At 45.6% G+C, this 24,388-nt stretch overlaps 1 protein-coding gene across 2 annotated transcripts in view; it reads right to left on the reverse strand.

Annotated features, from left to right (window-relative positions):
• GHR (growth hormone receptor) overlaps window positions 1-15,427 on the reverse strand; it is a 120,589-nt gene extending 105,162 nt beyond the window's left edge. The window contains exon 1 of one of the 2 annotated variants that reach the window (XM_035100740.3): window positions 15,111-15,427. The gene's annotated coding sequence lies outside the window, so the exon portion shown is untranslated. The remainder of the gene's footprint in view (window positions 1-15,110) is intronic. The other variant, XM_035100741.3, reaches the window with a different exon arrangement.
• Between the last annotated feature and the right edge of the window lie 8,961 nt (window positions 15,428-24,388).

Raw genomic sequence — 24,388 nt, forward strand, 5'->3', positions numbered from 1 at the left:
AAATGGCCACTTTTACTTTGAAGACAAAGCATCTGTGGGGCCCTGATCCAGAACATGCTGCCAGCTCAGATGCTTGATGCCACCCTCAGTAGCCCCATTTGGCTCCAATACTGTCACGACTCACTACTTGAGTTTTCTATTAGAGGGATATAGATTTTGTATACCTTTCATCTTCTAGCCAGATCTGAGTGGCTTTTCATGCAAGTGCATTTCAAACGGGTGCACCAGCTGTACGCCCTCAGAACCTTCAGGTGCTTTTGAAACTCGCTCAAGCACTTCTTTGCCTTTCTGTTCTCATCGGACTTGGTGGTTTTGCTTTCTGACCACTTCAGCCTGATATTTAATTTGGCCATTTGTTTATAGGTTCATAAACAGTCTCTCTCTCTCTCTCTCTCTCTCTCTCACACACACACACACACACACACACACACACACACACACACACACACTTCCTGTAAGGTTTGTCTGGTAAAATTCCATTAAGAAATGACCTTTATGTCTACCACAGGCATTGGATGAGGCGATTGATAATCGAAAACAGAATCCTCCACACTGGGAAATAGCAGCGCTCACGAAAATAAACTTCAGTCTCTACATAACTGCAAACTGAATATAGCTATTAAATGTTGACAGTGACCTGTGACGATGAGTAGGCTGCAGCCTTACACATTCGGAAACCCAGAGATGTCCCTTTTGGCCCTTAGCTTCTCCAGGGGCCATGAAACACTGCCATTCTAGCAGTCAAGGAAATCGAAATGCAACAAAACCCAGTGTTAAATGAAATGTTAATTGTTGGGTCTAGCAGTCAATATTGCAACTTTAATTGTTATATTATGGTCATTGTGATATTATTCTCTTTAGACTATATTATGCATACCACTTTGAGCACAAATGTATTGGTGTAAAATGCCACCAGTGTGTAAACAGGTTAACCACGACTCTGATCATAAAGGATGGAAATGGCTGCAGTGGTGGGGAGTTTTTTTTTGTGGGGGGGGGAATTCAGTCACCAACCTTCATTAGTAGCGATAAATGGATGCCAATTGAACATATTAGTTAAGCTTGACAGCTCCAAAGCTTTTAGCTTTGTTTACTAAAAATAAGTCAAGCAAACATGCTAAATTAGGGCACCAAGACATTTTCAGATACAAACTTGATCTTTTCCTATGCAAATTGAGCCAATCCCAAATTTTCCTGTAAAATCCACATCATGTCTATGACTGGACTTCTGCCCCTGTCTTGTCAACAGAGAAGAACTTTTCTGGCAGCAGTTTCAGCTCCTTCAGCTCTAGCATCTAATAGGAGAAACCTGAGGTTGGAGTCAAAATGCTTGGGAACGGCCGTAGGTCAATGGTATAGTACATGCCCTGTAAACAGAAGGCCCTTGGTTCAATCACTGGCATATCCAGAAAGACAGGATGGAAGGTGATGGGGAAATATCTCTGCCTGAGACTCTGGAAAGCAGCTCTGTCATTCAGGCCACACTGTCAAATCACTTTGAACAGTCATGGTGTCACTCCCAAAGAATGCTGGGAACTATAGTTTGTTAAGAGCAGGCATCCCCAAACTGCGGCCCTCCAGATGTTTTGGCCTACAACTCCCATGATCCCTAGCTAACAGGACTAGTGGTCAGGGATGATGGGAATTGTAGTCCAAAATATCTGGAGGGCCAAAGTTTGGGGATGCCTGGTTAAGAGTGCTGAGAGATGTTAGAAGACCCCTATTCCCCTCGCAGAGTGGATTAACAATTGATCCCTTTCCCAAGGAACTCTTGAAAACTGTAGCTTTGTGAGGGGAATAAGGGTCTCCTAAGAACTCTCAGTACTCTTAACAAACCAGGATTCTCTGAGGGAAGCCATGATTGTTTGAAGTGATGTGATGCTGCTTTAAATGTATGGTGAAGGTGGGGCCTCACAGCAGACAATACTGGCCCATGGTCTAACCTGGCACAATACAGCACAATGTCCAGGCCCGGATCTGGCCACAGCTCCCAACCTGTTCTAGAAACCACTTGCCATGCTTTTAAAAGTCCTAGGCCACCCATCCTTCCTTATGCCTCCACTGCCTTCCGCCCAAAGAGGCTGCTCATCCTTTTGCACCATTTAGATTAGAACCGCTTTCCCAGGGGGGTAGGAAGCAAGGCCAAACCCAACAACGTCCCTCTGACAGAAAAGAGAACAAATGGCCAATGTGAAGCAGAGAGGCAGCTCTGCAACATGATTGCACTTAATGAGAACAATGACCCCATGTACCCAAATGTCAATATCCTTTTCCAAGTATTTCAGAAACTGGATTCATTATTGCTCGTATTGGCAGGGTTTGCTAATGTGACAATGTCAGGGACTGGGGAGAGAACATTCTCGTTTTGCAACAGACCGCAGGGACCAGCCCCGCAGTTGCCCAATCAGAGCTCTGGACCAGATCATATTTATCTTTGCTAAGTCTTATAAACAACAGTTAGGACTGAAGGTGGGGTGCAGTGGACAGCTTAGCCCAGACCTCACAGTTATTACCCTAATTGCCTGGTAAGCACTATGGGGATACTTTACTGACAGAGAGCCAAGCAAAGCCTTAGTTTGCAGTCTTGATGTGAATCAGCAAGACGGATTGCCACAGGCAACTCTGCAGTGCCATTCTAACCTCGCTGCTGGAACCTGCCCAGAATCTTCTGAAATATTGAGTGTTTTGCCACTTGCCTGGAGATAAAAGTCAGATTTCTGTCTCTCTGGCTTTCGTGCATTTCCTAAAACATTGCTGCACACCACCCCAAGTTCTAAGCGGTGTGAGATTCCAGGGGTTCCAGATGCTTGCCCAGGGTTCATGTTTCTTTTCAAGAATGAGGCACAGCAGTGATTGTGGTGCTTTTATGATATATGGTTTATTTACACATACAGCAGTACCTCGACTTATGAACGACTCGACAACCGAATTTTTCGACTTACGAATGGGGCAAATGGCCGCACGCTTACGAATTTCTTGACATCCGAACGGAAAACGCGGCGGTTTTAGATAGGGTTTTTTCAACTTACGAATTTTTAGATTGGGTTGCTTCGACTTACGGATTTTTCCATTTCCAATGCATTCCTATGGGAAATCGCATTTCCAATGGCGCTTTTCAACTTATGAATTTTTCGACCTACAAAGGTGCCTTCGGAACGGATTATATTCACAAGTCGAGGCACCACTGTATATACAATCTGAGCCTATGATGGGGGGACTCACAGCATCAACACCCCAAGAAAGTCCTGCTTCTCCCATAGCCACAGTCTAGTATTCCAGGAGAAATCCGGAATGGCTCGCCCTCTCTTCCAATCCACCCTTCAGCTTTGGCATCCAGCTTCTAAGCTCAACTCGCTCAACTCTGGCCATTTCTTCTACCAAACCCCACCCATTTGTTTCCCTTTGTGGCCCATCACCCAGGCGATCATCTCATCAGGAAGCTAGCCTGGCTTATTTTTTAAGACTTGATGGATCCAGAGTTTAGGAGGGTCTCTGCATACAGCCTACTTACCCACACCACACACACAAAAACTTCGTAACACTGTGTTTGCTCTGGGATGATTAAAAGAGCACACACACACACACACACACACAAATGAAAGATTTCCCGAAGGACAGGCACAACTACACTTTGCTATGCTGCAGATGCACATTGTTTTTAGGCTAAAAAACTGAATGGGTATTCCTGCATACCAGATGGCTCTGGTGTAGCCATCGTGGGCAGTGAGATGCTTCTTTTCTGGCCAAGCAGGCAACATTCCTCATCCTTAGACGTCCTTTGCTGTATCTAAAGACCTAACCCAGGCATCCCCAACTTCAGCCCTCCAGATGTTTTGGACTACAATTCCCATCTTCCCCGACCACTGGTCCTGTTAGCTAGGGATCATGGGAGTTGTAGGCCAAAACATCTGGAGGGCCACAGTTTGGGGATGCCTGACCTAACCACACACAACTGGAGACAGAGAGTGCTTTCCCCCTTAACTAAATGGTAACTGTCACACCAGGTGGGAGGATAATTCTTACTGAAACCAGTCGGCAAAACAAAGCTTAAACTTCACCTTCCTGAGTGCTGCAGTGCAGACGACTACCCCCTCCATGCAACTGGTATTTCATTTTGTAAAAAGAATACGATGTGATTGCTAATCATGCAGCTAGCGCTACCTGCAGTTTCGGTCATGGCACACTTGCACAAGTTTTTACATGCATATTTTACAATCCATGCCAGCCAGAGGCAGGCTCAGGCTTAGGAAGCTATCCTATGCCGAATCAAAGCATTTGTTTGTTTTATTAAAGCTGCCTTTTGGGATAACTCCTTACAAACCACTCATTAAAACCCCCAGCACGTCTAGCTCAGTATTAGCTTATCTACAGATTCTATGCAGACTATCTGGCAGAGGCTCTCCAGGGTCTTACCTGGACATGCTAGGGATTGAACCCAGAACCTTCAGATGCTCTACCCCTGGCACCCTAACAAGGTCCTCCTGCCTGGGGGAAGCTTCATATTCTATGTTAAGAAGCTTCTTGCTGATGCTTTCTGTGATGATTCCCAAAGGAATGAGTATCCGTAGCTGACTCTAGTGTCCCGCAGCCTGAAGTAAGCTAACTTAGTTGGAAGTCAGCCGCACTAAAACCTCCTAGAGCTCAGACTCCTGTTGAATACAGCAAAGAAGGTGAGGTTCCCTTCCTTCTCTCTCCCCACCCTCCAGATCATCAAACCAATCACATTCCCAGTTCAGCTTTAAATCTTTGCTATTTTATCTTTCATGCAAAGAATGCCAAGCTTATTATTGGGTCATATATATATATATATATATATATATATATATACATATATACATACACACAGAGAGAGAGTGTACACTGTGCAAAGCTTAAGAGGGTGGAAACAGCTGGCACTGTGGCGCTGTGGGTTAAACCAGAGCCTAGGGCTTGCTGATCAGAAGGTCGGCGGTTCGAATCCCTGCAACGGGGTGAGCTCTCGTTGCTTGATCCCAGCTCCTGCCAACCTAGCAGTTCAAAAGCATGTCAAAGTGCAAGTAGATAAATAGGGACCGCTCCGGCGGGAAGGTAAACGGCGTTTCCATGCACTGCTCTGATTCGCCAGAAGCAGCTTTGTCATGCTGGCCACATGACCCGGAAGCTGTCTGCGGACAAACGCCGGCTCCCTCAGCCTATAGAGCGAGATGAGCGCCGCAACACCAGAGTCGGACACGACTGGACCTGATGGTCAGGGGGCCCTTTACCTTTATACAGTGCACTGTGCAAAGCTTAAGAGGGTGGAAACAGCTGACACTAGGCAGAGGGAGGAAGGCAGGCAGAGGGAAGCCTACGTAATGTTTCGTACCAGTAACCTCTTACTGTGCAGCTTTCCAGCGCCCAAGCAGGATAAACTGGCAGCCGCATGATGCAATTACTGGGTGGAATCTAATCTCGCCTGCATACTTTGGACTCTACTTGATTAGCAGAAATTTCACGGACAACAAAGATACATATGGCATCTCTGTTTTCAGTTCACACTGTCTTTTCTACAGGTCAGTTACATTTGGTGTGAGATATTGCTATTGTAGGCATTGCGAGTTGGGGGGGAGGGAGGTGGAGGGGTGGGGAGAAGGGGGTAGCGTTCTTCCCTTCTTTTGCAGAGTGTACCGGTATATGTGGAGTTCTGTGTCAGCATCATGTGGACAGCTTCTTTAAAGGAAAAAAAAGCTCTGCTGATAAGAGGACTACTGTTTCTTCTTTTCTTCCACCTATTCCTTCTTCCACCACAGATGCATTTTTACATATTATGGATTCTATCTTGATAAATACTTTGGATATATAAACAGAGCAGTTCTTTTCTTTTCGTGAATATGAACCAGTGTTAGAAATTCATATATAAAGCTAATTGACCAATGGCACCTTAAGCCTAGGTTACAGTTGCTACAACAGAATGTCTAGGCACCTTTTTCCATTTTCTTAAATACTATTATTTTTATTACTATTGCTATTATTTATTACTATTTGTTAACTATTTATATTTTAAAGAAACAATCTCAAAGTGGTTTACAACGCATTGCAACATCAACTATACAATCTATATACAGTGGTGCCTCGCTAGACGAAATTAATTCGTTCCAGGACTCAATTCGTCCTACGAAAATTTTGTCTAGCGAGGCACCGTTTTCCATGGGAATGCATTAAAAGTCAATTAATGCATTCCTATGGGCTGGGGGGAACTGGTGGCAGCGGCGGCGCTTGTTCTCTTGGCTCGGGGAAGGCGCTTCCCCGAGCCAAGAGAGCAAGCGCCGCTGCTGCCAACGACAAAGCCGGATCGGACGAAGCTTCAGAAGCTTCGTCGGATCCGGCTCTGTCGGGCGGGGTGGGGGAAAGGCGAAGGGACGATCCTGCGCCTTTCCCCCACCTCTGCCAAGCCCCAAGCCGGCGAGAAGCGGCGGCGGGGGAAGACGTTCCCCCGCCGCCGCATCTTGCCTGCCTCCCCCGATACACAGTGGGGATCGTAGAGGCTTGAGAAGCCCCTACGATCCCCGCTGTGTGACAGGCGGGATGGTGGGGGGACGCAGGAGAAATCCTGCGTTCCCCCCACATCCCGTCTGACACACAACGGGGATCGTAGGGGCTTCTCAAGCCCCTACGATCCCCACTGTGTGTCGGACGGGATGCGGGGAAGCTTCTCCCGTTGCCGCTTCTCACAGCGCAAAGCCGGCATGGGGTGCAGCCTCGGAAGCCTCCGAAACTGCACCCCATGCCGGCTTTGCGCTGCGACTTTCTCAGGGAAAGCAAGCGGGCGGGCTAGGTGTCCCCCGCTTGCGTTCCCTGAGAAGGCACCCGGCTTTCTCAGGGAACGCAAGCGAGGGACACCTAGCCCGCCCGCTTGCGTTCCCTGAGAAAGCAGAGTGTCGGGGGAGGCAGGCGGGAGGCGGCGGGGGTTTTTCGTCGTTTGCCTCCCCCTTAGGGGAACGCAAGCGGCGAAAACCCCCCGCTGCTAACTGCCTTTGGCTGGGGTCTGGTGGCGATAGCGGCAAGAAGGGGTCCTCCCCTTCTTGCCGCTGTCGTCAGGCCAGACCCCAAGCAGTTCCTCCACTTCTCCCCCGCTTCTTCCCGCGCTACAGCCCTTTGTGTTCCGCTGGTCTCTGCCGGTTGCCCCTCACCGGCAGAGACCAGCGGAACACAAAGGGGAACGAACTGCAGCTGCCGGAAGAAGGGAAAGGAAGATCAGCTGAGAGGCGGTGACAGCTGTCAGCGCTTCTCAGCTGGTCTTCCTTTGCCTTCTTCCTGTGCTGCAGCTCGTTCCCCTTTGCTAGACGAATGCCCCTTTAGGTTTTGCAATCGGAGGTTTTTATGACCACACTTCGCAAGACGAAGCAGTGGCCATAAAAAAACTCATCGTCTTGCGATGCAACCTCCGATCGCAAAACCTATTCGTATAGCGGAAAATTCGTCTTACAGGGCATTCGTCTAGCGAGGCACCACTGTATATATAAATGTAAAAATTGTGAAAGTGCGGGATCCACTTTTCTCCATAACCGCTTGACCGATCGTCCTGAAATTTTGACACAACGATCCAGGCCACTCCCCGAGCGTTGTTAGGAAAAAAAATCCCTCAAATCTCACACCTCCGGAGGTACAAACCTCTTTTTCAACAAAGTAAAACAGCGCCCTCGAGTGGATTTCCTCCCACAGTACACCCCCTCCCTTCCTGTGAAATCTACACCACACCCACAAACCCCGCCGCCACCAAGAGATCCACCACTCACATACATCCACCCGGCAGAGGTGTTGAAGACCAAACCAACTGAAAACAGGCCTTTGCCAGCAACAAGGCCCAACATTGCCAAGTGGAGGTAGGGGCCTGCCTGGGGGGGATGGGGGGCCGAATAGGGGGCAGGGATACGTAACGGGTCAGAACAGGGTGGGGGGAGACACAGGGATGAAACCTGCCCTCTTTACAGTATCTCGCCTCGACTCAGGGGGACTCTGAGGCTCAGGGGGATCTGAAGGGGGGCTATTACTCTCCATTTCACAGCACAGCAGCACGTGCAGGGCCAGCTAGTCCATAATAAAACACATTCAAGCTTCAAGGAAAGTAGTTCAGATCCTTCTCTTATTGACATTTTGTTTTCCCCATATTTATTTATATAGCTGTCCTATAGCAGAAGTTCTCCAGGAAGCCAGTGTGGTGTAGTGGTTAGAGCAGGCACCCCCAAACTTTGGCCCTCCAGATGTTTTGGACTACAATTCCCATCTTCCCTGACCACTGGTCCTGTTAGCTAGGGACCATGGGAGTTCTAGGCCAAAACATCTGGAGGGCTGCAGTTTGGGGATGTCTGGGTTAGAGCGTCGGACTAGGACCTGGGAGATCAGGGTTCAAATCCCCAATCACTAGGTGGCCTTGGGCCAGTCACAGCCTCTTACCCTACTTCGTGGGGTTGTTGGAGAGATTGAGGATCCAGGGGTGAACAATGTACTCCTTGGAGGAAAAAGTGGGATATACATGCAATAAATAAGCCCTTCTGCTTACCTGCTGAAGGGACCAGCCAGATGGAGATGTCAGTCACCAACCTGGCATCCAGAAATCTCCATGAGGTCACAACCGGACATGCCTGGTGCCTTGGGAATTTCAAACACTGATTTGAACTTTTTGTGTGTCCATCATCTGTAGCTTGCACACAACTTTGTTCTCGTCAAAATGTCATGTGCTATTTTCCCATTGAACTCAGATTTACCGTTTCTGCAGAAATCTAGTAAGTCTACCAATCTAAAATCTACCAATCATGGCAAAAGTAAATCCAAATTAAATTTAAAGGAGCCCATGGCAGTGACCAAAGAAGGAATGTTGAGTCATATTCCGATGCAAGTTTTACTTAGAAGCAAATCCCACTGTATTTAATGGGGCTTACTTCCAGTATGCCAACCTAGCAGTTCGAAAGCACGTCAAAATGCAAGTAGATAAATAGGAACCGCTACAGCGGGAAGGTAAACGGCGTTTCCGTGTGCTGCTCTGGTTTGCCAGAAGCGGCTTTGTCATGCTGGCCACATGACCTGGAAGCTGTACCAATAATGCGAGATGAGCGCGCAACCCCAGAGTCGGTCACGACTGGACCTAATGGTCAGGGGTCCCTTTACCTTTACTTCCAGTATTGCAACCCGAGTTTCTTTGCTATAAATAAACCACCCCCCACAGGTCATTAGATAATCATGGAGGCTGTTTGGTGGGGTTGTGTATTGTCCTCCACTTTGCACAACAGTTAATTCAGCGCCATCACTTAGCTGTGGGCTGGGACGAGACTTGCATCCTCTGCAATGTTGAGTGTTGCGGTGGGAAGCCTAACAAGGAATTTAAAATTCTCAATAACCATTATCAAAAAAAAGTTAACTTTCGGAACAAACTGCTCACCCATGTATTTATCCCAGCAGGTTTCCTACAAAATAGCAGTACTAGATTCCACAAAAATATGTTATTTTTCTGCATTTAAAGCAGTAAACAGGCATAGCCTGCAACTCTAAACACAGTTATTTGCCAGAAAGCATGAGAAAACTGAGGCCTAAACAAAAACATCTTTAAATTACCCCTTTGGGGGCTTGACATTCAGGCAGGATGATTGTTTATCAAAAGTATCAAAAGTGGCTGCGATGAAGCAATCCAGCCATCACCCAAACACAAAATACTATTTAAAAACCAACAACAGCCATTTACTGTTTTTGTTATTGCAGCCTATCCCCAAGGCAACTTAAAACAACACAAAATGCATTAACTCAGTAATAAAGCACCCTAAAATGATCTAAAACAATGGGGAATAGGGGTTTCCTAACAACTCTCAGCACCCTTAGCAAACTACAGTTCCCAGGATTCTCTGGGGGAAGCCACGGCTGTTTAAGTGGTATGATACTGCTTTAAATGTATAGTGCGGATGGGGTCCTAATGTGTGCCATTTCAGAAGGCATTGATTTTCATCCAAGAAATATTTACTGGAAGGAATGACAAGAGGAGGCAGAAGGCAGGCAGGCAGGCACAAGTATGTTTATATTGTATAGTAAACATAACATACCCTTGTAACATGACTGAATAGCCTGCCAGTTCTTTTGAGCAGGATTGCAATTATTTTCTGGCACTTCCTGAGAGTAACAAGGTGCAGCTAACAGCGCAGCGAGTCATACAAAGAGAACAACACCTGTTGTGTCTTCTTCTTGGATGCCAAGCCAAGACTAGCACATCCCCATAGAAGGAAGAAGCCACCGCCAAAAAAGATAAAAGAAGATTGGCAAAACAAACTAATGAACTATGCAGACATACTGGATAATTTGAAACCCAAGAAAGAAAGGACATTGATTCCCCCCCCCTTTTGTTTGTTTTTTCTTTTAAAAAGGGGGGAAATGTTTCATGCAGGCTTCCTCAACCGTGGTCCTCCAGATGTTTTTGGCCTACAACTCCCATGATCCCTAGCTAGCAGGACCAATGGCCAGGGATGATGGGAATTGTAATCTCAAAACATCTGGAGGGCCGAGGTTGGGGAAGCCTGGTTTAATGCATATCTTGCAAGCTTTGTGTATAGGTTTTACATTATCTGAACTTTTAAAGGGCACTTGTAACGTGAATAAGGTTTTAAAAATGGACTGTTAAGAATATAAGACTTTATGGACGTGCATGAATAAGTATAAAATAATGGAACCAAGAGGGGGAGTGGAGGGAAGTCAATTAAGATGTATGATTTAAATTCTTGATTGTGATGGGTTTTTTGTTGTTGCTATTATGAAATTAATATATTGTATCTAAAAAAGAAATAGGTGATGCGATCAAGTGGGCCCAACGGTCAAGAAGGTGGTTTCTGCACATGGGATATAAATGCAGAAAATGAATAAATGAATAGATTTGGTGGAGTTTGTTTCTTTAATTATGAGGTTTAAAGAAATCCCTTTCTCCACATTTCTTTATGACAGTGAGCACCGGGTGGTCAGGAGCTCTCTGGCTACATCGCCGCTCACAACTGTGGGTGTTTTATACTCCCTCCCAGGTTGAAAATGTGCTTTGTGTAGATCTCCTGGAGCAAAATGAAGCTTTGAAAGCCTAGTTGCAGCTACAAGGGATGTGTTGTTTTCCTCATTTCAGAGAGCCTCACATTTAGAAGAGGCAAGGAGCTAAGCAAGCCCAGAATTGGCACATATCACATTTTCAACGCATCTTGGCAGCGGGGGCAGCTTTTAAAATTTTAAGTTTCAACAGAAGATGCCTTCTTCTCTCTTCTTTCATGTACTAATTTACCCGACCTCTGTAAACAGAAGATTATGAAGCCTGGCGTTCTGAACACAAACAGAGACCTTTGGGGAGCTTGCTACATGTGGCCATCTTGATGTTGTTGACTACAATTCCCATCATGCCTTATGTTCCCAATCTATGCCTGTGCTCTGCACGCGGGGGGGGGGGGGGGGCTCCTGCTGATACCATCTTATCAGGAGGTTTCTTGTGCATAATGTAGGAATTGCCCCTTTACTGTGATGGCACCTATCCTTGAGATTTCCCTCCCCTTGAAAACTAGACGGGTGCCATCTTTTCAGCACCTACTGAAGGTCTTCTGTCAACAAGCCTTTTAAACCAATCTTTTCCCCAAGTCATCGGAATTGTTTCAATTTTTATTGTTTCAGTGCTTGTTTGCCTCCTTGGGCTCCTGTGGGATATAAATTGAGTAAATAAATAAATATTCGCCGTTTTAAAAGAAGCCTTCACTTCACCAGTTATTAAAAGCCAGCCTGTTTCAGCGAGCCTTTGGCCAAAGGCTGTGCCCACGCCATAATTTTAAAGTGCATTCAAAGCACATTACTTCCCTCAAAGAATTCTGGGCAGTGCAGTTTAACCCTCACCGAGTCAGAATTCCCAGCAACCTTTAGTAAACTACAGTGCCCAGTAGTTTACTAAAGAATTCTTTGAGGGGAAAATGTGTTTCAAACGTGCTTAAAAGGTATAGTGTCTACACAGGTACAATGAGTGCTGTTCTGTTATCCCTGGTGTGTAGTTAAATTTTTTTTGCTCTGCATTTGTTTTCCTGCTCGGTCATTTACTTTTTATATACAGTGTACATCTTTCTTCCCTGACTGATTAATGAACAGGTAACATTTAACTGCTTGTATACATATATTGTTCTACTTCTGGATTATTATTTTTTATATTCTACGGTACGCTTGTAACATGCAAGTCCTTTCTGGTGGGAGGGAAGCCGTCTAGAAATCGAACAGCAGTATTTCTCAAGGAACAACAGGATACATATGGATTGGGCATGCCATTTCAGGGGGTAAAAGTTGACATTTGCAAAATTCTTCACTGAGGGGGTCTTAAAAATAAGTTTTCGGGTGTGAGGAATTCAAATTTGCTTCTATTTTTGCGACTGGACAACGTTTAGCTCGCAAAGTCTACACCTGATGAAGAAGCACGGAAGATGCTTTCGGAAAACCCAACACATTTTAATTTTACCGTCTGAAAATGTCGGGTAATGCTAAATAATAAACAGATAAATAAATAATAGAAATATAGAACTGCAAGTACTCCAACAATCATTTTTAATGATTTCTATGAAATTGTGCACAGGTTTTACCTAACAAGTAAATTATTGTTTAATTTAACCAAAACATCTTTTGAATTCCCAAGTAATGTTACAACTTTTGAGCCCACCCACCCCCTCATTTTGGGAGGTTGACAGCTAGAAAATTCAGCACCCCCTAATCTACCATGTGCTCTGCTTTGAACACCAGCAGTGGGAGTGCCCTGGAGCCAGAGTAAACAGGAATGTGTGTACACAGATTAGAATGCTGGTGCACTCACAGGATTTTTTTTTTTCGAATCCAGGTTCAGAAATCTGTGTAACTTAACCTTCCATTCCTTATCTCACCATAGCTCTGTGCCAAGGTTCCCTTCGTGATTATTCACTAAACAATTACACACTGCACAAGGGGAAGAGCCTGTTTTCCCCCCATCCCCCATCCTGAAACCCCTTTTATTTGCACAGCCCCCTGTGCTGGGGATGGAATGTCTACAGAGGGCAGGAGCGGGTATTGAAAAACGCTGACTTGTGTAATTAAGAGGCTTGATCTTCCACTTTCTATAATAAACCATCTTGAATGGAGATGGGAAATCCACCTTCTCAGTGGTCTAAAAAGACTTCATGGGCATGATTCTACCAAAGGTAGGCACTTCAAAAACCCCACTGTTGTTGATGGACCACAAACCTATGTGCATTTGTGTGGAAGTAGTTACCAACACATTCAGTCAAACTGCATTCAATGTGCATAATTGTGTCCTTAATTATATGCTTAGTTCCCTCCATTCCATCGAAATCTATTGGACAACAGCACAATCCCATTCGCATTTCTTCAGAAACAAATCCTGCCTAGGTAAGTGTGCACAGGCTTGCAGCCTCAGCGGTGCTGAACTTTAGCCGGATTGTGACCTACCAGCCTTATTTGTGCGAAAGCAGACTAGAGTAATTATTGTAATTATGGGTAAAGTACAACTGCATACATATCAATTACCTATCAATGCAACCTGTAAGCCCGTCAATGAAACTTAATTTGAGTTTACCGGGGAATCTTTAATAGTGCCGAGTAAATGAATACCCTTAGCGACACAATGCCTGGATAGAAAGACTGTAATTAAGCAGGCAGCTATACCATTCTAGCTAACATCAGTACAGTATTCAAAATTTTATTGGTGCCTACATTAAAGTTGTGATTCTATGCACTTTTACTTAGCCTCTCTGAACACAGTGAAGCAGATAGCTCAGCCGCTTAGAGCATGAGACTCTTCATCTCATGGTTGTGGGTTTGAGTCCCATGTTGGGCAAAAGAGTCCTACATTGCAGGTGCTTGGACTAGATGGCCTTCTGTGTCCCTCCCAGTTCTACGATTCTATGATGTCCAAGGAAACATGGATTGGGTTGAGCTGCAAGGATATTTGCTCCTTGGGTGCCATTCTGCAAGGGTGCTGTTCTGATAGGCTGGGCATTCTGTGTTCTTATGGAGAGTGTGTTGAATTTGGGGGAGATGAGAGTGGACAAGAATTCATACAAAGTTGGTGGAGGGACGCCAGTTTCATATCAGGTGCAATAAATCCCACCCCATCCAGAACAACAGGTGAAGTGAGCTAGTTTGTCAAAAACTGGTCTAAAAGTTTAAGCCCAGTGAAAAAGCCCTCGTTAGCCATGCAACTAAGCACCCCCATCGAAATCTACCTTTGTTGCATAGCTCTTCTGTCTTACAACAGCAAGCAACAGCCCAAACCCTAAACAAGCAAGCAAGCAAAAGTACCGTAGAAGTCAGGAGAAAAGCCAAACAAACAAAACAACTACCACGAAGAGACTTGTGGCGCTTTAAGGACTGCTACCGCATTTATGACAGTGGACTATCAGAGTGCTGAGGCACGCTGTTGTCCACAAAAGATTCCGCCGTCAGAAATGTGTTACGTCTTAAGAGGTGCCACGAGACCTTTGTTGTTCCCGTTGCAACAGACGTGACACGGCTTTCTCTCGGGGGGGGGGGGTCCAAGCAGAAAGAAACCTCTATTTCCAACTAACAAGCGGCATGGACCTCGCTTCAAGTTGTCAAAGCTGGGAGGAAAAGGGCGCCTCTTTCTTTCAGAAGGAGGGGGCGCTTGCTACAATTCTCAACTACTGAGAACAACCGCCCCCCTCAAAAAACAACAACCCGTGCCTCTCCCTACAGAAGTGGGCCTTGCGCGCGCGCCCGCACACACACTCCCAACTTCCCATTGCCCGAGGAAGCGAATCCTGCCCGCCAGTCCCTTCGCTCTCCCCAACTTCGAAGTTTGCAAGCAACAGGCGCTCGTTTGCACGTTCACCTGGGACAAGGCGAAGTCGCTGCGCACTCAAGAAACTTTGCCTTCCGGCGAGCGAGCGCGATTGGAAGCACAGGGATCGTCGGAGGCGGAGAGCGCAGGGGGAAAGAGTCTCTCCAACCTCCAAGTCTCGGCCAGGCTTCCACGACGGAGATCAGATTACCACTTGCCTCCCGTGGGGGCCGAAGGAGGACGAAGAAAGTCGACCCCCTACGGGGGAAGACGCGAAGGAAACCCCGGAATAAGAGTGCGTCCCTCGTGCGCCCTCCTTTACCTTCCTTGCCAGCGAGGCGCAGAAGTCCTTGTCTTCGTGGACGCTGCGCTCTCGCCAGGGCAGACAAACAGCTACGCCCCTGGCTGCGCGTACCCCGACCCAGGCTGCCGGGATCTCACTTGTCACCCGCAAGGCACCCTCCTCTTCTTCCGCCGCCGCCGCCGCCGCCGCCTCGCCTTCTTCCCATTGCCGTAGCCGCCGCTGCTGTTGGAGAGTTGGAAAGCGTCGCTCTCCTGGAGAGAGTTGCGCCTGGAGGGAGAGGCGGGCTCTATGTCCGCCGAGGGGAGCGGCTTCTTTTAAGAAGGGATCTGCTCGGCACTTTCTGCTCCGGGCGGCGGGGCGCGCGGGGGGGGGGGCTGGCTGCGAGGCGGGGAGGAGGAGGGCGCTGCGTTCTGGCAAGCTCGGGTTGCTGCCCAGCCCCGGAGGAGGTGCGCCTTAGCGCGCGTCTCTTTTTTGCCTGGATCCCCCCTCCCTCGTCCAAAATAATTTCTGCCCCCCCTAACGCCCTTTTCTTTTTTCGGGGCTCCACCTAGAGAGAGAACTTTGCGACTGCAGGGCTTGTATTTTCCCATTCCGAATCGAGGAAGGGTCTCCACGGTGGACATTCAAGTTTGTTTTACAGTTTTGTTTTGATTTTTAAGAGGGGTGGGAAAGGGGGGATATATACTCGATGCCGTAGAATTGCAGAGTTGTAAGGGATGCCGAGAGTCAGTTAGTCCAACCCCCTGCAATGCAGGAATCTTCTGCCCAACGTGGGACAGAATGAAAGCAGGACCTGCCCATCTCCGTTTCTTTACATTTCATTTGGGCCACCGATATAGCACTATTTTACTGTACAGTATTGTGTTTTATCCCACAAGGAGCTCGAGGTGGTATACATAGTTTCCCCCCTCTGCATTGAATCCCCACAGCAACCCTGTGAGGTAGGCACATACATACAAAGCTGCCACCTACAGAGTCAGGCTGTTGGCCCATCTAGCGCAGACTTGTCCACACTGACTTGCACCTGCTGCCCAGGATTTCAGGCAGGGACTCTCTCCCAGCCCTACCTGAGGGTTCGTGGGATCAATCCTGGTGCCTTCTGCATGCACAGAAAATGCTCTGCCACTGAGCTATGTCCCTTTCCTTATGTTTCTCCCCACTTATGAACCAGTGACCTTTGCATGTGAAGCAAGCATGAGAAACCACTACAATGCAGAATCTGTGCAGGTTAGGCTAAGAGGTAGCAACCAGCCCAGTCACCCAAAGTTACCCAGAGCTTCATGACCAAGTGAGGATTTGAACCCAGGTCCTGCACCATAACCATTACACCATTGCTCTGATTGCTAGGTATAAAGATCAGCGAGGGGAAAACATGTGGCCCTCCAGGACATTTCTGGTACTCGTGCCATTCTTGGCTTTTGTTAATTTTGGAAAACACAGGTGTCTAGTCTGATTTCAATATTGCAGGAACCAGTTGTTCCTCAGAAGCACCTTTACCTGTGGCCAGCTTCACTGTTACCACATCCTCAGTGCCAAGAGTTGTAAGAAATGCAGTCCTTTTGTTGTATTCATTTTGCACCAACAGCTTTACAAAAGAGGAGAGATCTCTGCACTATTGAGCCGCTTGCAATCTAGACCAAGGCACGGGGGAAATAACAGGGGAAGGAGAGGCAGGAATAAACAGAGAAGCAGCGTGGGGTTAGCTGGCGCAGTCTGTCATTAGCTCTGGCTCCACCTACTGCTGGCCTCCCTGCCTTCCATCCCACAGGACACCAGGCACCACCACAAGTAGCCGTAAATAAGGTTATTAAATTATACGAATGGACATAGGGCTATGTACTAAGTCAAGATAGCAAACTGACTCTCTGAAAGCAGGTCCTTAGGCAACCATCCAGCCACAACAGCTGGCTTGGAGAAACCCAGGTGTTTGCTCTTCCATTCCTCTCACAATGCATTTAATAATGCAGCTAAATAAAATACGTTGCATCCCAGAGCGAGCAACCTGTGGCCTGTAAAAGTTGTTGGGACAGTGGGACTCTTAGCAATCTCAGCCAGCACAGTCAGTGGTTAGGGATAATGGAAACTGTAGTCCAACAACATCTGCAGGACTACAGATTCTCAATCCCTTGTATAACTGTACTGCAGGTGAGCAACCCTTTTAAAAACAGTCTTAGAAAAAAAAAGCAATCTGTGTGGTTTCCAAAGGGTTAATTGACCCAATAAAGCTTTGCAGTAAAATTCTCTTATTCATTGCAAGGTGAAGATAGAAAAACAGAAACATTCCTTAGTCTCAGTTCTGCCGCACATTGATTAGGGACCGAAATGCCCTTGGAATTATCTTGTTTTGGCACTCTCTAGATTCACGTATAAGATGCACATCCTGACCACATTTTGACTAGTAGTACGTGCTGGAGGATGTACGCTACGCATGCAAAACTCTGTTTTGTTTTTAAAGGAAGGAAGAAAAACATGATTATTGTGGGAATGTACAGAAACTGTTAAGAGGTATGAGGTATCTGAAAAAAGTGTCCTTCAAAACTGGAACACTGTAGATTAAAAAGAAAGAAAGAAAAGACACAGACAAAGCAAGTACTTTATAAAAAAAAGCATATTCCTGAGTGCCACCACATTATTTTGCAATGGTCAGGGACAGAGAAGAAAAAGCAATGTTTGCAAGGGCATAATTTTCCTTCAGTATCATTAATACGGAAGGAATAGCAGCCCCAACTTTGCTTGTTGCAATCACCTGCATGGATTAAAATGATAATTTCGGGGGGCATGCTTTCAAATACGACGGTACCTTGGTTCTCAAATACCTTGGTACTCAAACAACCTGGAACCCAAACACTGCAAACCCGGACGTAAGTGTTTGCAAACTTTTTTCAGAAGCCAGACGTGCTCCGTTTTGAGTGTTACACTTCCGATTTGAGTGCCACACTTCCATTTTGAGTGTTACGCTGAACTCTGTCTGTTTTTGCAATTTTTTCTGCGTTTTTGTTTTTGCGGCTCTTTTTTGTGTGTGACTGTGTGGAACCCAGTTCAGCTACTGATTGATGGATTGTGTGACTTCAGTACATTGTTTATTGCTTTCATTTTATGGATCAATGGTCTCGTTAGGTAGTAAAATTCATGTTAAGTTGCTGTTTTAGGGGTTGTTTTTAAAAGTCTAGAACAGATTAATCCATTTTGCATTACTTTCTATGGGAAAGCGCGCCTTGGTTTTGGAATGCTTTGGTTTTGGAACGGACTTTCAGAATGGATTAAGTTTGAGAACCAAGGTACCACTGTATTCTCTCTCTTTAATATATAGTTTTATTGATTTTCCTTCACACAAAAAAGAGAAGGATACAAAACCGAAATCCCAATTCACCCCCCACTTTCCAGGACAGATCAATCCAGGACAGATCAATCAAGTTTGCTAAAGTCCAGTCTGTGATTTCAATAGTTGCCATTCTTCATGATTATCTGTAAACTATTTTATAAAAGGATGCTAAATGTCAACAAAATCGTCTACATCATTTCTATTATTCAATGCATGTAATCTCTCTTTTATTTTTTCTGATACATACATTCTGTTTCCGATGAGAGATACATAGATGTATTCCCTTTTTCCTTTTTTAAACTTTTAGGTAAAGGGACCCCTGACCATTAGGTCCAGTCGTGACCGACTCTGGGGTTGCGCGCTCATCTCGCATTATTGGCCGAGGGAGCCGGCGTATAGCTTCCAGGTCATTTGGCCAGCATGACAAAGCCGCTTCTGGCAAACCAGAGCAGCACATGGAAACGCCGTTTACCTTCCCGCTATAGCGGTTCCTATTTATCTACTTGCAATTTGAGGTGCTTTCGAACTGCTAGGTTGGCAGGAGCTGGGACCAAGCAACGGGAGCTCACCCCGTCACAGGGATTTGAACCGCCGACCTTCTGATCAGCAAGCCCTAGGCTCAGTGGTTTAGCCCACAGCGCCACCTGGGTCCCATATTTTAGTAATTGCTTTCCTTTCAGTAGTACCGTAGCACTCCTACTAGAGGCACAGAATTGGAAAGGATTGGAACATCCATGCTTTAAATTATTGATCACGAAGGGTAGGGGAAGAGATCCAATTCAGTTTGCATTTGAAACTGAATCTATCAAACTTGCACTTTCTGAAACAATATGAGAACCAAACCACACCCACCCTGCAAAATTCACACTTGCAATGTAGTTCTCCAACCACCAATGTTTACCAAAATGCATATATTCAAGAAAATGTGCCTAAAAATGAATGCAGCATAACAAAATAAGAAAAACTGGTTACAAAAATGTGTACATTAATCAAAACTGCATCTAAAGTGTGTTTATCAAGAGAAATTCACACTAAAATGCTGAAGAATATTGTTGAGGATTTTTTTTAAAAAAAAATGCAAATGGCTGCAGAAATGTGGAGAGCTGAATCTAAGACTGGAAGAATGAGAAGTATTGGGAATTTTTTAAAATGTTTGACATTTTATTATGCTTTTATACGAGCTGGAAGTCACCAGGAGTGGCTGGGGAAACCCAGCCAGATGGGTGGGGTATAAATAATACATTTTTTAATTATTACTATGAAACAGAGAGAAAATAAATTGGCTAGCCGCCCAATCCTACATTGGATAACTCAGCAGTAAGTCCCACTAAAGCTCTCTTCCAGCATTCAAAATATTGCATGAGGGCTCAATATAGGTAGGGGGCGCAATGTGACATGCTCACCCCCACCCCACCCCTGATCGTCTCCATGGGTGCTGCCCTGTGGCATTTATTCAGACATCTCCAAGGAGATTCTAAACATGCTGCCCCTTCAGTCAGTAAACCGTATTGCACTGGGTTCCAAATTCTAACATTGCTCAACTGAAATCCCCCTCAGCGCACTGCCCAGTGTGCAAAGGTCAGGAAAGTAGCCAGAGCGCACAAGGGCAGTGGGATGAGCTTCACTTTAAGCCTTTTCTTCTGAACACCCAAAGAGGGCTTCAATTTAGTGAGATTCACTCCTAAATAACTTTTGCATAGGAGAGCAGCCATAGTTCTGTGTCTGCGGAGTTCAAATTTATCCCAGTGGCCATTGCTCTGGGAAACCTATAGAAACTTCGGCCTAAGTGGGCTTGGGACCAGTTGTTCTTCCTAGAAGAGAGTTCACCTGTGGCCATTCCACCTACTCATTTATCTATGTTGTGTACAGCCTCTGCCACTGATTGGCTGAGTTGCTGTGACATCATGGAATATACGAATATCCCGAGCGCTCAGACAACAAATCCACGAGAATACAGTATTTGTATTCCAACTTCTTTGAGGGAAGAGGAGTGGTCGGTATGTCTTGGATTAAAGTCAGTTAATCTGATAAAAAACACTTTTATTCAACGAAGAATGTGCACCTGATTGATCAAAGCAGCAGTGGGTTTTTATTAGAAAAAAATATTAAGGCAAGTCTGAAAAACTGCCAGTGGAATGTGCCATCTTAAAGGAGAAACTGTTTCCTGCCATCTAGGTAAAGTGGATCCTACAATACATAGTGTATGCATTGTACATACAAGAGCTTGTGGTGGACTTTAAGAGACAGAAGAACGAGGTCCAGCCACTTTTGATTGACGGAATTTGTGTGGAGAGGGTAACAACGTTTAGATTTCTAGGCATCGAGTTACAGGAGGATCTGTCCTGGAGTGTTAATACAAGGGGGCTTGTGAAGAAGGCGCAGCAGAGACTGTATTTTTTGAGAACTTTAAGGAAAAACCATCTTCCACAAAAGCTGCTGCTTGCCTTCTATCACTGTGCCATACAGAGCGTGCTCACGTACGGTTTATGTGTGTGGTACGGAAGCTGTACTTCCCAGGACAGAGCAGGGCTGTGTAGAATTATTAAAACAGCAGAGAGCATTATTGGCTGCTCACTCTCCACCTTAGCACAAATCTATACCACCAGGGGCCATAGAAAAGCACTAGACATATCAAGAGATCCAACGCACCCTGGTCACCATTTCTTTCAGCTCCTGCCATCGGGACGGAGATATAGAACAATGCAGGCAAGAACGAGCCGTCTCAGGAACAGTTTCTTCTCTAGAGCGATTTGGCCTTAAATGGAAAGCCTGGACTTTGAAGTCATCTTATTTTACTTGCTATTTGTATTATATTTACTGTTTTTAATTAGGTTTTGTAATTTTGGATTATGCAGAATGCTTTATCTGAGTGGATGTAGCAACCGAGTAATTTCGTTGTTCCCGCAAGGGGACAATGACAATAAAGATATCTTATCTATCTTATCTTATCATCTTATCTTATCTTATCTTATCTTTTAAAAGATAGCATTGTTCTTCTAATACAAGAACCTCAGTAGATGTAGTTTCCCCCCATTATCACACTTCCATGTTAGCAAAAGCATATTTTGTGGGAGGGAGGCAATGCCCATAAAGGGAATCAGTTGTTTGTTTTAATTACACATGAGCGATCGACATGCAGTTCTTAAAAATATTGCCTAGAACTCTGTAAATATTGAAAGAGCCCGGTGATGGTTTTGTAAACGAAGGAAGAAGTTTCTGCCTCTCCAGCTGAGTGCTTATTAAGTTTCTCAGCTTGCTGTTTCTAACAACTTATACTTCAGTTTCTGGAGAAGCAATTTACGAGTTCATGCCATGCCTGAGGTTCTAAAGCAGGTGTGGGATGTAATCCACTGGGAGCAGTCAAGTACAACATTCCTTGTTTTGCTAGAGTGGACATGCAAGGGAATGTTTGGTCCAGCCAGTCAAAACCTCTTGTTCCTCCTGGCTTAGAGCATCCTTCCTTGCATGTGACTAGCAGGTGGGCATGACCTTTCCAGACCTGGTAAAAGGTCAAGTCTCGCTGCTACCTTCCTCTTTTTGACCTTCCTGTTCGCCCTGTCTGCTTCGCATGTCCAGAAGTGCGTAGAAGCGACTTTCGGTGCCGCAGCGCTGCTGATCCTGGATTTTTCAATCCAGAACTTGGCACCTATGGCGGAGGCAGGTGAAATCACAAGCAAATTGGGTGGTTGTGGAGGGAACACTATGAAAACATCCAAGTAGGAAGCTGTTATCTGAGTGAAAAGAATCACTCTTTGTTACACAGGCTTCACCAATCTCCTCTCCTGTGTACTGTGGCTCTCTTAGTCAATAAAGGTGGCTTTCTTCCTGCTGGGCAAGTCTTATCTTTCTAATTTATTACTGGAAGGCCCTATTTAATACCCTAGCAACAGTCAGTGGCTGCTAGGAGTCTCCCCCCCCCCCATTGTCAGGGACCCAGCAGGAGACACCCAGGACCAAAAGATATTTCCCTCCCTCCCAAATAAAAATTTATTGTCATTTTAACAATTACAATAAAGAAACATCGGTAGCAAAAAAATATGTCCAGTGGGACAATCTCGTAAAGCATTCAGACAATACTTATCCGATGATATTGTTAGACTCCATTGTAAAGTATTATATCTTCTGCATTAACCTTCCTGTGTGGAGGGGGGACAAAGAGTATTTTCCTTTTCATTTATCAAAGAGAAATTTCACCAAAATTATCCTTCTCTGAGGTACCTTTGATTACCTTATTATGGCAGGGGAGGTGTTCTGAAAGTGCAGTATCCCTCAAATATTGTTTATCCAGATTTCAACTGGGACTTCAGCAGTATTTCCCCATTGCTGGGCAATTGCTCAGCAAGCCGCCATTAGCAGAAAACAAATTAGGTCCTTAACAAATTAGGTCCTTAGATTTAAGATTAACATTTAAGTTCAGGTCTAGTGATAACAGTGCCAGGGCTCAATTGGGCATAATATTCCATAATATTGATGATTGGATGGAAGAGCTTATCTTAGACTGAATAGACTATCTTACAGCCCTACCAAGCGTGAAGAAAAGAGCCCATGGCTTAGCAGCCTTTCCAACATGAGGGGGAAATAGATGTGTTTATTTTTGCAAAGTGGTTTATAAATCCTTAAGCAAACAAATCCATGGTTACCAACGTGGGGCACAAGCCCCATAGGGGGGCAGTTTGATTTTTAAGGGGGACAATTCGAGAATGAGTTATTAACAGTGAATGGCCATCTAGGCTTCCTCCACGTGAATTGGTGAGGTTGCCTGTGACTAGACTGTACCACTTAAGACTATAGAGCATGGGTAGGCAAACTAAGGCCTGGGGGCCAGATCCGGTCCAATCGCCTTCTAAATCTGACCCGCGTACGGTCCAGGAATCAGTGTGTTTTTACATGAGTAGAATGTGTGCTTTTATTTAAAAGGCATCTCTGGGTTATTTGTGGGGCATAGAAATTCGTTCTTTTCCCCCCCTTTTTTCAAAATATAGTCTGGCCCCCCACAAGGTCTGAGGGACAGTGGACCGGCCCCCTGCTGAAAAAGTTTGCTGACCCCTGTTATAAACCATCTTGAGCAGAGGGAGGAAATCCACCTTCTCAGTGGTCTAAAAAGGCTTCATGGGCATGATTCTACCAAAGGTAGGAACTTCAAAAACCCCACTGTTATTGATGGACCACAACCCTATGTGTATTTATGTGGAAGTAGTTACCATCGCATTCAGTCGAACTGCGATCAATGTGCATAATTGTGTCCTTAATTATATGCTTAGTTCTCTCCATCCCATCGAAATCTAGTGGACAACCATCCTGAAACCCCTTTTGTTATTCGCACAGCCCCCTGTGCTGGGGACAGAATGTCTGCAGAGGGCAGCAGCAGATGCTGAAAAGGCTGACTTAAGAGGCTTGATCTTCCACTTTATAAACCATGGGTAGGCAAACTAAGGCCCGGGGGCTGGATCCGGCCCAATCACCTTCTAAATCCGGCCCGCGGACGGTCCAGGAATCAGCGTGTTTTTACATGAGTAGAATATGTCCTTTTCTTTAAAATGCATCTCTGGGTTATTTGTGGGGCATAGGAATTCGTTCACCCCCCCCCAAAAAAATATATAGTCCGGCTCCCCACAGGGTCTGAGGGACAGTGGACCGGTCCCCTGCTGAAAAAGTTTACTGACGCCTGATCTAGAGGTTGCGAATGCGATGCTGCTCCTTACCCAAAAATGCTACATAGATACATTCCTAAGAGAATAGAGCAGGGTTTCTCAACCTTTTTTGGGCCACGGCATACTTGTTCCGTGAAAAAAATCACGAGGCACACCACCATTAAAAAAGTTAAAAAATTTAAGTCTGTGCCGCCCTATATTATAATTATGACTGTAAGAAACACTTGCCAAATATTGCTCTCCGGCGGGTCAGCGCTGTATATTGGCGGCCGCCAGGCTCGTTTGCACTGAGCTTTGGGAAAGAGGAGGAGAAATATTGCTTT

The sequence above is a fragment of the Zootoca vivipara genome, chromosome 10, assembly GCF_965207765.1.
Source record: "Zootoca vivipara chromosome 10, rZooViv2.hap1.1, whole genome shotgun sequence".
In the NCBI taxonomy this organism is placed as follows: domain Eukaryota; kingdom Metazoa; phylum Chordata; class Lepidosauria; order Squamata; family Lacertidae; genus Zootoca; species Zootoca vivipara.